Raw genomic sequence first — 12,023 nt, 5'->3', positions numbered from 1 at the left:
CAGTTTACCAGTCAATAGTTTCAGAGATTTGCTAAAGAGTGGGACTTTATCCATGTTACTAGCAGTTCTGAATATCCTCAGTCAAACAGCCTTCCTGAACATGCAGTACAGAGTGTAAAGCAATTACTGGAGAGGTCAAAGCATGACAATACCAATGTCTTCTTGAATTTACTTAATCTCCGAAATATACCCCGTGACAATCTACTTGGCTTGCCTGCTCAAAGACTTCTATCTAGGCAAACCAGAATAGCCTTGCCTGTCAGTTCTAGTTTGTTGGTGCCTAATGCTAAAAACAACAGAGCAGTTAAAGCCCAACGTTTTAATAAGCGTTCTTCTCAGAAGTCCAGCTATGACAAAATGAGCAGATTTCTTCATCTGTTAAACGAAGGAGAGACAGTGAGGATGCAAATGGTGAAAGGATTTGATCGAATTAGTCAAGTGAGAGAGTAGGGTCATTGTAATGTACAAGGAGTAGGGTTGTTGTAATGTACAAGGAGTAGTGTTGTTATAATGTACAAGGAGTAGGGTTGTTGTGGTGTACAAGGAGTAGTGTTGTTGTGGTCTACAAGGAGTAGGGTTGTTGTGGTGTACAAGGAGTAGGGTTGTTATAATGTACAAGGAGTAGTGTTGTGGTGTACAAGGAGTAGTGTTGTGGTGTACAAGGAGTAGGGTTGTTGTAATGTACAAGGAGTAGTGTTGTGGAGTACAAGGAGTAAAGTTGTTGTGGTGTACAAGAAGTAGTGTTGTTGTGTACAAGGAGTAGTGTTGTTGTGGTGTACAAGGAGTAGGGTTGTTGTGGTGTACAAGGAGTAGGGTTGTTGTGTACAAGGAGTAGTGTTGTTGTGGTGTACAAGGAGTAGGGTTGTTGTGGTGTACAAGGAGTAGTGTTATTGTGGTGTACAAGGCGTAGGGTTGTTGTGGTGTACAAGGAGTAGGGTTGATGTTCTTTATGTTTCACTTTTGCAGTCATTACATTTGGGTACTCTGCTGGCAGGTTGCCCTCAGTAGGCCTGAATTCCAAAGTCTTGGGTCTTGCATCAGTTGCTGTCTTCTCTTCCATGACATCAGGTCGTCAGGGGTATAAAATGTGCAGCCGACGCCATTTTCTTTAGTCTTTCTTGCCGTGCAGTGCCCGAAGCAGAAGCATTTTGCAAGTGCTGGTCGGCCGACTACTGAAATATTCAAGTTTGAGTTTCAGAACTGAAGTCTTCACTAAAGCTAAGTACCCTGTCGGGAAAACTTTTTTCTTGCTTTTTACCAATGTCAGAAAAAGTTAATAATTGTATTACCTGTGGGAAGCAAATACCTCATAAGGATTTCCATTTATACTGTATTCCTTGCCTAGGCCCTGATCACAATGTGCCTGGCTGTCGGTTTTGTGCTAGATTTAACCAACGCACTATTAAGTGTCGGTATATTTTTGCATCAAAGTATTTTGGAAACAGATTTAACTACCCAGAAGTGTCGTCGGATAGAATACATAAAAAAACTCAAAGAAAAGGATAGAGAAAGGCAGTCGAGATCCAAAACCGACGACAAAGCTTCTCCTAAACCAGTCGCCGGTTTGCCGGTACTCAGTGAAGTGCTTTCGCAGCCCCTGATACCCACTACCTTTGAGTCGCAGGCCTCTACCGACACCCATGTGGAGTCAGGCAGGATACACAAGGTATTGGACCGATGGATGTATCTTCCTCGGATGGGTCCGGAGCCGCTGAGCAGGCACCGGCTTCTGAGGGTATATTCAGACCTCAACATTTATATATCAAACCGATGACAGCTGCAAAACCAAAGTCAATGGCAACTTCTAAAACTAAAAAAATGACGCTTGAGCCACGTGCACAGGCCTCTATGCCTAAAAACAGATAGTCAAAATGGCTGAAGACCTTATTACCTTGATCAGGGATACCCATACCCTCCAGATAAGAGGCCTAGGCAAGACACTGATTATGAATCTTCAGATCAGGTTTCTATTTCTTCTGATTCCTCTTCTGATCAGGAATTATCTATACCTCCCTATGAGGATTCTGATACTGAGGAGTCTATTCCATCTGCATCTCCTCCAGAGGATTATTCATTTGGAGAAACCTTGCATACTTTGAGGGAGCATTTTCACTGGGAGAGTCAAGACTTCTTAGAATAAAAAAAGAGGCTCAGGGATTTTCTTCTTCTCCCTCAGCACAAGTCTTTAGCCATTCCCCCTGTTTTAGACATTGTGGATGATGTGTTTTCGGAGTCAAGCTTGACCCCTAACTCCCTACCTCCGGCTCCCAGTAAGCCTGACAGATATTACAGGGTCCCTGACTCACATAAATTTTTATTTAGAAACCCTGCTGCTGATCCTAAAACTATTTCACAGGGTCCAAAAGGAGTTAAGGCCTCAACAGCAAAAAATCCTAACACCTCTGACAGAGATTCAAGGGCACTAGAAAGATGGGGAAAAAAGGTTTATACATCTGTGACCTTGGCAGTCAGGGCCTTAAACTGTCAATTTCATATGCTTAAGTACCAACAACATGTTATGGGATTGCTGAAACAAAATATTGTTGATTTCAGAATGTGCAGAAAATAAAGAATTGCAGGAATTATGGCATGCAGCTGAACAAGTTGGAAAGCATACTTTGCAATGTGGTTTTGATTCCTTAGAGGCCTCCTGCAGGGCTGCAGTTACTGGATCTGTGATTAGGAGGCATGCCTGGTTAAAGGAACAAAATTTGCCTGATCATGTTAAAGCTAAATTGCTAGATGCACCTTTACAGCATGATTCTCTGTTTGGTATTAAGGCAGAAGAGGTTTTAAAGAAAATGGAAGACAAAGCTATGTCTATGCACACTGTTAAAGACTTCTTACAAGTGCAGCCACCAAGATTCAGTAGACACTGGCCTACAAAAATTAGTCCTTTTCTGTGGGGCAAATCCAGACACCCAAAAGGTTCCAGATACCAGGCGCAAGATGCATACAGGTCAAAGCAATGGGGCGCATCTACCTCCAAATCAGGGGGGGATAAAGCACAAACCTACAGAAAACAGTCCCAATGACTTCCCTCTGCCTACACCAAGCACTTATCTTTTGACAGCCCCCTTAGGGGGAAAATTAGCATGTTTTGCTCAAAATTGGCAGTTAATAACCCAGGACAAGTGGGTACTAAACATAGTATCACAGGGATACAGATTCCATTTCCACACTCTACCAATGGCAAACGGTTGGCCAGATTTGCCCAAAAATCAATGGGCAGAGGCACAGAAACAGGTTACGTCCCTCATGGATATGAGGGCCATTCAACCAGTACCAGAAAAGGAAAAAGGACAAGTTTTTTTTACTCAAGATTGTTCTTGGTACCCAGAAAGGACAAGGCATGGCAGCCAATGTTGGATTTATCAATTTTGAACACATACGTGGACATTCCAAAATTCAAAATGTTGACTTTACAGCAGCTTCTGCCCATGCTGGGCAAGAATGCTTGGCTGGTGACATTAGACCTAAAAGAGGCATACCTGCATGTCCCAATAAGACAATCGTGCAGAAGATACCTTAGATTCAAGGCTGGCTTACTGCATTACCAATTCTCTGCACTGCCCTTTGGCTTATCTACTGTGCCCAGGGTCTGGTGCCTGGCACCAGTAATTGCATTTTGCAGACAAAAAGTATACAAATATATCCTTACTTGGACGACTGTCTCATTCAAGAAGAGAACAAGGACACTCTTCTTCAACACCTGGCATTTGTGAAAAGGCTTTTAACATGCCTAGGGTACACACTAAATGAAAAGAAATCACAACTGGTACCCTCTCAGAAGATAACATTCCTGGGTGCAAGCTTGAATACAACTGCCCAGATGGCTTACCTTACACCAGAAAAACAAAGGCAACTGACTACTTACTTCAAACTGATGGCAACAAAAACCCAGTCTTCTGCAAGACAAATTCTGCAGGCTCTGGGCTTCATGGCATCCTGCATCCTGCATCCTACTAATTCCATATGCAAGACTGCATATGAGGAAACTTCAATGGTGCCTAAAAAGTTTATGGAGTCAACATTCACACTGTCTGGAAACAATGATTCCTCTCATTCCCTGCCTGCAACAGGAGTTTCTATGGTGGGCAAAGGCCTGTCACCAAAACATGGGAGGCCCTTCACTCTACCCCCTGCCAGCCAAACTTTAACAACAGACGCATCAGATTATGCCTGGGGGGCCCACATGTCAGGAAGATGCATTCAGGGCATAATGGCACCAAAAGAAATGCATCTACATATCAACCAGAAAGAGATGCTAGCTGTTCAAAATGCCCTAACAGCCTTCAAGGACTTACTTCATCCAGGACAACTACTGATAAAGATGGACAACATCACAGTCATGTGGTATATAAACAAGCAAGGGGGCACACATTCATACCCCCTTTGCAGATTAGCCATGGCACTGTGGGACACAGTTTTGACCTACTAAATACATCTTCAAGCTCAATTCCTGCCAGGAAAACAAAACACTCTGGCAGAGGATTTAAGCAGAAACCTTATGGATCCTCACGAGTGGAAACTAAATCCACAAGTCTTCACCATGATAACAGAAAAATGGGGGAGCCCTGACATAGATCTATTTGCCTCTCCTCAAAATTATCAATTGAAAAGATTCTGCACAAGGACTTTACCACAGACAGGCATGGAAAGTGGACGCTCTATCCTTCAGTTGGAAAAACTTATCAGTTTACGTTTTTTCCTCCTCTGCCTCTTCTTCCCAAGGTCCTCCTAAAAGTCAGACAAGAGAAGCCAAAGATGATATTAATTGCCCCGGACTAGCCCTGCCAATACTGGTACCCAGTCCTAAGGAACTTGTCACAATACCCAGCATGGACCTTGCCTCAAAGACCACAACTACTGTCCCAGCAAAACAATCAGATCCTGCACAATCAACTACAGACTCTAAACCTGGCAGCATGGCTAATCATGTAATCATACAAACAACACCTCTCAGTAAAGCTGTGCTGGATGTCCTTTTGGAAGCCAGGAGGACTAGAACTAGAAAATCTTATGCTGATAAATGGAAGAGATTCTGTGCTTGGAATCAAGCACAAGGAACTGATACAGCAGAACCAAATATTCCTCAGATATTACAATACTTAACTGAGATGCTTGACAAAGGCCTACCTTTCTCATCAATCAAAATCTATGCCTCTGCCATTTCGGCTCATTACAACACAGAGCCACCAATCTTTTCTTATCCTTTACTAAAGCAGTATCTTAGAGGAGCCAAAAATGTAAGGCCCCCTAGAAGATCACCATTACCTGCTTGGGACCTCAATTATGTATTGGAAAAGCTCACCCTGCCTCCATTTGAACCAGCTGCTACAGCTGATATAAAGTTCTTATCATGGAAGACAGCTCTGCTACTAGCAATTACTTCAACAAGAAGAGTTTCAGAGCTACAGGCCTTCATGGCTGTAGAGCCTTTTATCATATTTTACTCGGACAGGGTGTTTCTGAGGACAAATCCTACTTTTATGCCTAAGGTGGTTTCCAGTGTGGCTCTTAACCAAACAATTCATCTGCCAACTTTTTATCCAAATCCGCAGAACAAAGGGGAGAGAATTCTACATTCCTTGGATGTACACAGACAGCTAAGATTCTACTTGAGCAGGACTAAGGCTCTAAGAAAAACTGAGCAATTACTAGTGTCATATGCTGCAGGATCAGAAGGAAAGGCTATTTCAAAGCAGACAATTTCAAAGTGGATAAGCCACTGCATCCGTTTCTGCTACTTACACCATGGCAAACCTGTACCCAAAGGCATTAGGTCTCATTCCACCAGAGCTGCTGCTACTTCAGCAGCCTTTCTCAGAGGAGTACCAACCAAAGACATTTTAGAGGCTGCTACTTGGAGTTCTGTTCATACCTTTACAAAGCATTACTATTTGCCTCTCTACACTAAGTCCAGGGCAGGCTTTGCCACTGCAGTGCTGCAGGACCTTATAGCTGCACCTAATGCTGTTTAGCTCCAGCCTCCCAACCATAGCTTTGGGATTCTACCCAAATGTAATGACTGCAACAGTGAAACATGAAGAACATAGTACAGTTGTGTACACTTAATATAAATGTAGATGTTCGAGTGTATTCACTGTTACAGTCCAGGTTACCCTCCCGCCATCCCCCTGTCATTCTGAAGTTTATCTTTCCTTCACTATCTTCTACAACCTATGTGGTGTATTTGCTTGTAAATGAATGTAAAGCTTATTTTGATACATGTATTTATTTATATATATATATATATATATATATATATATATATATATATATAAATATTGCTACCTTTTTGGGGGCACCTGACATCGGGGGCAAGAAAAACTAAAAAAAATGGCATCAGCTGCATGTTTTATACTCCTGACGACCTGATGTCATGGAAGAGAAGACAGCAACTGACGCAGGACCCAAGTCTTTGGAATTCAGGCCGACTGAGGACAACCTGCCAGCAGATTACCCAAATGTAATGACTGCAACAGTGAATACACTCGAACATCTACATTTATGGTAAGTGTACACAACTGTACTTTGTGGTGTACAAGTAAATCAAGCAGTAATGGACAAGGTATAGCTAGTCACCCAGACAGTATGTACCACAAAGGATGGAATGTTGCATATAAACAGGACCCACCGACATTAGAAATGAACAACCTTCTTTTTTACTGTTTGAAAGGAATCAGTGATTTAGGTGAGGCAGCCTAGATGTTTGAGGTGAAAAATTCCACAATTAAACATTTTACTGCAGAGTTTAACTTGCCAGTGGCAGAGATTATGATGTCAAAACAAGCCAAAGAGGTCCCATTGCCAGAAATTGGAATATTTTGCAAAGAGGTGATAGACATTTTTATTGGGTTGTTAACTACTGATAGCAAAATGGCACATTTGAAAGGTCCTGCATGGCAAAAAAGATCACTAGTTGTAAATTGGAAGGAGTTGAACAGTTACATACTGAATGTCTGGTGCATACCTGATGAGACAGTTACATACTGAATGTCTGGTGCATACCTGATGAGAACAGTTACATACTGAATGTCTGGTGCATACCTGATGAGAACAGTTACATACTGAATGTCTGGTGCATACCTGATGAGACAGTTACATACTGAATGTCTGGTGCATACCTGATGAGAACAGTTACATACTGAATGTCTGCTGCATACCTGATGAGAACAGTTACATACTGAATGTCTGGTGCATACCTGATGAGGCAGTTACATACTGAATGTCTGGTGCATACCTGATGAGAACAGTTACATACTGAATGTCTGGTGCATACCTGATGAGACAGTTACATACTGAATGTCTGGTGCATACCTGATGAGGCAGTTACACAGAACTGTGTCAGTTTGTAAAACAATTATTTTTTACAAGTCTTGGGCTAAAATGGGGGCCATGTTTCCATGGAAATTAGGTCCATACTAGAAGACTGACATCCCTACACAATTAGTTACAGGGACTACACAATTTAGTGAATAAAGACATTCATGTTCAAAAAAGGGAGAGAAACCTGAAGGCACATGGGATGAAAATGAATACATATAAGACAGTTGTAATGGCAGCAAATGGTAGAAGTCAGAAAAAGCTGGGAATTGAGATAAAAGGGCAATAATAGAAAAGGTTAACAGCTTAAATTGTCTGGGAGGGTTGTTTGAGAGGAAGAGAGGTATGAATGAGGACTTCAAAGCTAGAATCAGAGGGGCTGCAGCCAACTGGCACAGACTGACAGGGTACAGAAACCTTGGCAGTAAAGACAGAGCACTTAAGGAAGCTAGAGGTGATGTAGATGAAGTACCTGAGATGAGTGGTAGGATGCACACTGTGGGATAGATGAAGAAAGGAGGACATCAGCGCAGACACCCATTTAGCTCCAGCTGCAGGGAAGCTAAAAGAGAATAGATTACAGTGGTCCAGGCACATGTGCCGGGAAGCAGAAGACAATCTGGTGAAATGGACTTAGGACAGACAGAGAGAAAGCAAGAGGAATTAAGGGCGTCCAGAAAAGAGATGGATGGATTGTGTGAGAGAAGACCTGTGACAGTCAGGCATGACTGTCAAAGAAGGCAGGAGTGTGGCACTGAATTGGGATAGATGACAACATTTGATGGAACATTTGGACCCCATGTAGAAGAATGGGAAAAGGGACTGATGAGGATGATGATGATGAAGGTGAAACTTAAGGAGTCCTGTACGGTAGTGTCAGCGAATGTGTTGTGTAGGATTATAATGTTGTCATGACTGTTCAGACAAACAAAATGGTTGTGGCAGGAGGTAACCCATTTGATTCAGTGCCCAGTCATCCAGTTAGCATGTATGCAAACCTATAGTGTCTAGGACTGTGCAAAGTGAGAAAGCATGCGGATCCAGTTGTTTTGGGCTTCTGTGAGGTTGCAAATGCTATAGAACAGCTCCAGGATATAGAATGTGAACCTAGGGTTTTACAGATGTTGGACCAACTTTCAGGCAATGTTCCTATGTTGAGATACACAACTTGACTAAAACTATTGTGTAATCTACTACTCATTAAATCCTCATAGGAGAAGTGCCAGTTTGACTCTCATATAGGAGCTTTGGGTGGACTGTGGCCTGCCAGGCCAGTGTCTGCAGTGATACTGAGCCCAAAATGGATAGATTGGGTAAGTATGCCTTAACATAGATAGACACTTAGCTCTGTGAGTCTGAGGTGGGGAAGGTACATGATAAAGCAGTTGTAAGGGAAGATGTGTGGAGTACAATGGTTTTACTGTTCCTAAATTCCTGAGAGAAGCCTTTGATTCATCCAGAAACTCAATAACTTATTGCAGCAAAACCCTCTGAGGACAAAACTTGTTGAAATGTTAACAATGCTAGTAATTGTGTTTTCTCCCCTTTTCCCATGTTCTGAAATTGGAGTTTGATTGTATAAGTTGAGGAGATCAAGGGGATGCCAGTGGTAGAGATTGTTTACCTAACAGAAACATCAGGCGCATAAACTTACTGATTCGGTGAGTTTCATCTGCAATGACGTGTGACTTGAGATTTTAGGAACTAGTTCTTCCTTTTAAATTTGTTTTATCCAGATGAGAATAGGAGGAAAAAAGAGCTCAAGTTCTATTTCTTTGATATTCAATGTTTGAATAACTGCATTTTTAAGTTGAGAAGCTGCAGGTTAAAATGAGGTAACCAGCAAGTCACTTTGTCATCTGAAAAGAACAAATAGTAGTTGTTGAAGGAGGTGGGGATAGTAGAGCTAAAGGAAGAACTTTCATTTATCCTAAGGGTAGCTTGAAAGCAGGATACTATGATTTAAGATAGATGGGTATAAGAGGAACTTATAGCCATCAAGTCACGAGAAAGGAAGTATCATGGTTGAAAATGTAGACTGATGATTTCTTTTAAACTGGATTAAAACTATAATTAAAAAGTATTGCTTTCCATGGGAGGTAAGAGATTAAAACAAGCCTTACACTTTTAAACACTTTTGGACATCCAGGGATTGCAACTCTGCTTTAATGTTTTCACAGAAAACATTGTAACTCAGAGTATAAATCATACTCAACAAAAAACTGTGGACATTTACGCAGAATAGAAAGCACACTGGGTACTATGTTTGGTGTCATTGCAATAAGTGCAGCCATGCTGCTGTGAGTTGCTGTCCCACTAGAGTTGTATTAAGCCACAGGTTCTGTACACACCACTTTCCCAAAAGGAGCAGTTGTGACCATTTCCAAATAGATGTACAAGCAGTGGATGTGCTGTATAAAAGGGTGCATGTAGACCATTTCCAAATAGATGTACAAGTACTGGATATATTGTGTAAGAGGATGGGTATAGACCATTTCCAAATGAATGTACAAGCACCACATATGCTGTATAAGAAAGATGGGTATAAACCCTTCCAAATGGACATACAAGTGCTGTATATGCTGTATAAGAAGGATGGCTGTAGACAATTTCCAAATAGATGTATAAGCATTACATATGCTGTATAAGAAGGATGGATGTATATGATGGAAATTGGCAGCTGATACTCTTGCTAACTTGAATAACAATATCAGTGACAATACAGGCCACACTAACTTTCCAGAGACCAACCTAAGATACTTCTGGTATATGATAGGTTTCTTTCTGCTCCTACGGCAGTTTCTTGAGACCCTCATGCCTCATATAGGGATGCACATTAGGGTTTGGCAGAGAAAGTCAGAGAAGGCACCAGTGATATGTGCAATTAACACAGTTTGTCACCTGCCAGAGATACGTGGTGCAGTGAATTCCACAAGTATAGCAATCCACAAGTCTGCCACCAGTAATGTGCTTGCTTATGTAAACTGACATTCATAATAATACATGAGTTAGTAAATTGTATTTGGCCACAAGGGTCATATAAACATTGGGGTGTGCATATAAGCTTGGTGGAAGTCATGATGCCAATGCATGCTGCTATACTGCCACATATCAGGCTTTTGAAGGTGGCCTTTTATTTCTTGGATGCCTTGTAGATGATGCTGAGCACTCGCTTCAACCATGGCTCATCACAACATTCACCCGGGAAAAACACCACAACCGGTGTTACACAACAGGATCCACAAGAGGGGCCATAACATCACTGAATGCCTTTTTGCTTACCTCAAGATAAGGTTTTGCTGGTTGGATGGTTCTATCAGATGTTCACTACCTTTTGCATCCTGCAGAACTTCAGCCATATTACTATTATGGCATGACAATCTTCAGTAAATGATCCTTAGACACTAACAACAGCTACAGGATGTCTTTCTTTCTTATTTGTTAACCAGGTTAATTCCATTAGGTTATTGGCCTGTTTTCAGGAGGGACCTGAGGTGGCATTTCTACTACTAGGGGAAAATTTGGCCGGGGTATCAAGGGACTTTCCATTCTTTTCAGTAGGTGCCGTAGGGTCATGGGCTGCCACCTACTTAAGCAGGTGGGCCTTCAGTTTAACATCTCATCTGAAGGAATTTGATGTGTTCCATCACCTCCACATGTACATGCACAAGTACAGTGAATGGACATGTGATGCAGTTAATCATGCTTGATATATCATAATCTTCATAGCAGGTGTGTCCAACATGCTCAACGCAGCAACCTAGGTCCCTTATGTCTTCCTCCTTCTGTGGCTCACAGCTGCAGTGTTTTGTATGACACATCTGCCTGCTATTCTGTCATTTAAGCATTGACACATCCATATCCCCAAGCACTGTTCCTCTGGGCTGATGTGTTACTCTTATATGAACATATTAAGTTATCGTGAGAAGCATGTCCACGGTGCCTACGTGATAACATACCTACATGCTATGACCACTTTTGAAGCATGTCCACAGTGTCTAGGTGATAACATACCTACAGACTATGACCACTTATGAAGCATGTCCACCATGTCAAGGTGATAACATACCTACAGACTATGCCCACTTATGAAGCATGTCCACAGTGTCTAGGTAATAACATACCTGCAGATTATGCCAACTTATGAAGCATGTCCAGTGTCTAGGTGATAACATACCTACAGACTGTGACCACTTATGAAGCATGTTCACAGTGTCTAGGTAATAACATACCTGCAGATTATGCCAACTTATGAAGCATGTCCAGTGTCTAGGTGATAACATACCTACAGGCTATGTCCACTTATGAAGCATGCTCATAGTGTCTATGTGATAACATACCTACAGACTATGCCCACTTATGAGGCATGTACACAGTGTCTAGGTGATAACATACCTACAGAGTATGACCACTTATGAAGCATGTCCACCATGTCAAGGTGATAACATACCTACAGACTATGCCCACTTATGAAGCATATCCACAGTGTCTAGGTGATAACATACCTACAGACTGTGACCACTTATGAAGCATGTTCACAGTGTCTAGGTAATAACATACCTGCAGATTATGCCAACTTATGAAGCATGTCCACAGTGTCTAGGTGATAACATACCTACAGGCTATGTCCACTTATGAAGCATGCTCATAGTGTCTATGTGATAACATACCTACAGAGTATGCCCACTTATGAA

Source organism: Protopterus annectens, chromosome 11.part0, assembly GCF_019279795.1.
Source record: "Protopterus annectens isolate FY-2018-M chromosome 11.part0, PAN1.0, whole genome shotgun sequence".
Classification (NCBI taxonomy): Eukaryota; Metazoa; Chordata; order Ceratodontiformes; family Protopteridae; genus Protopterus; species Protopterus annectens.
This window is presented reverse-complemented; position numbering follows the sequence as displayed.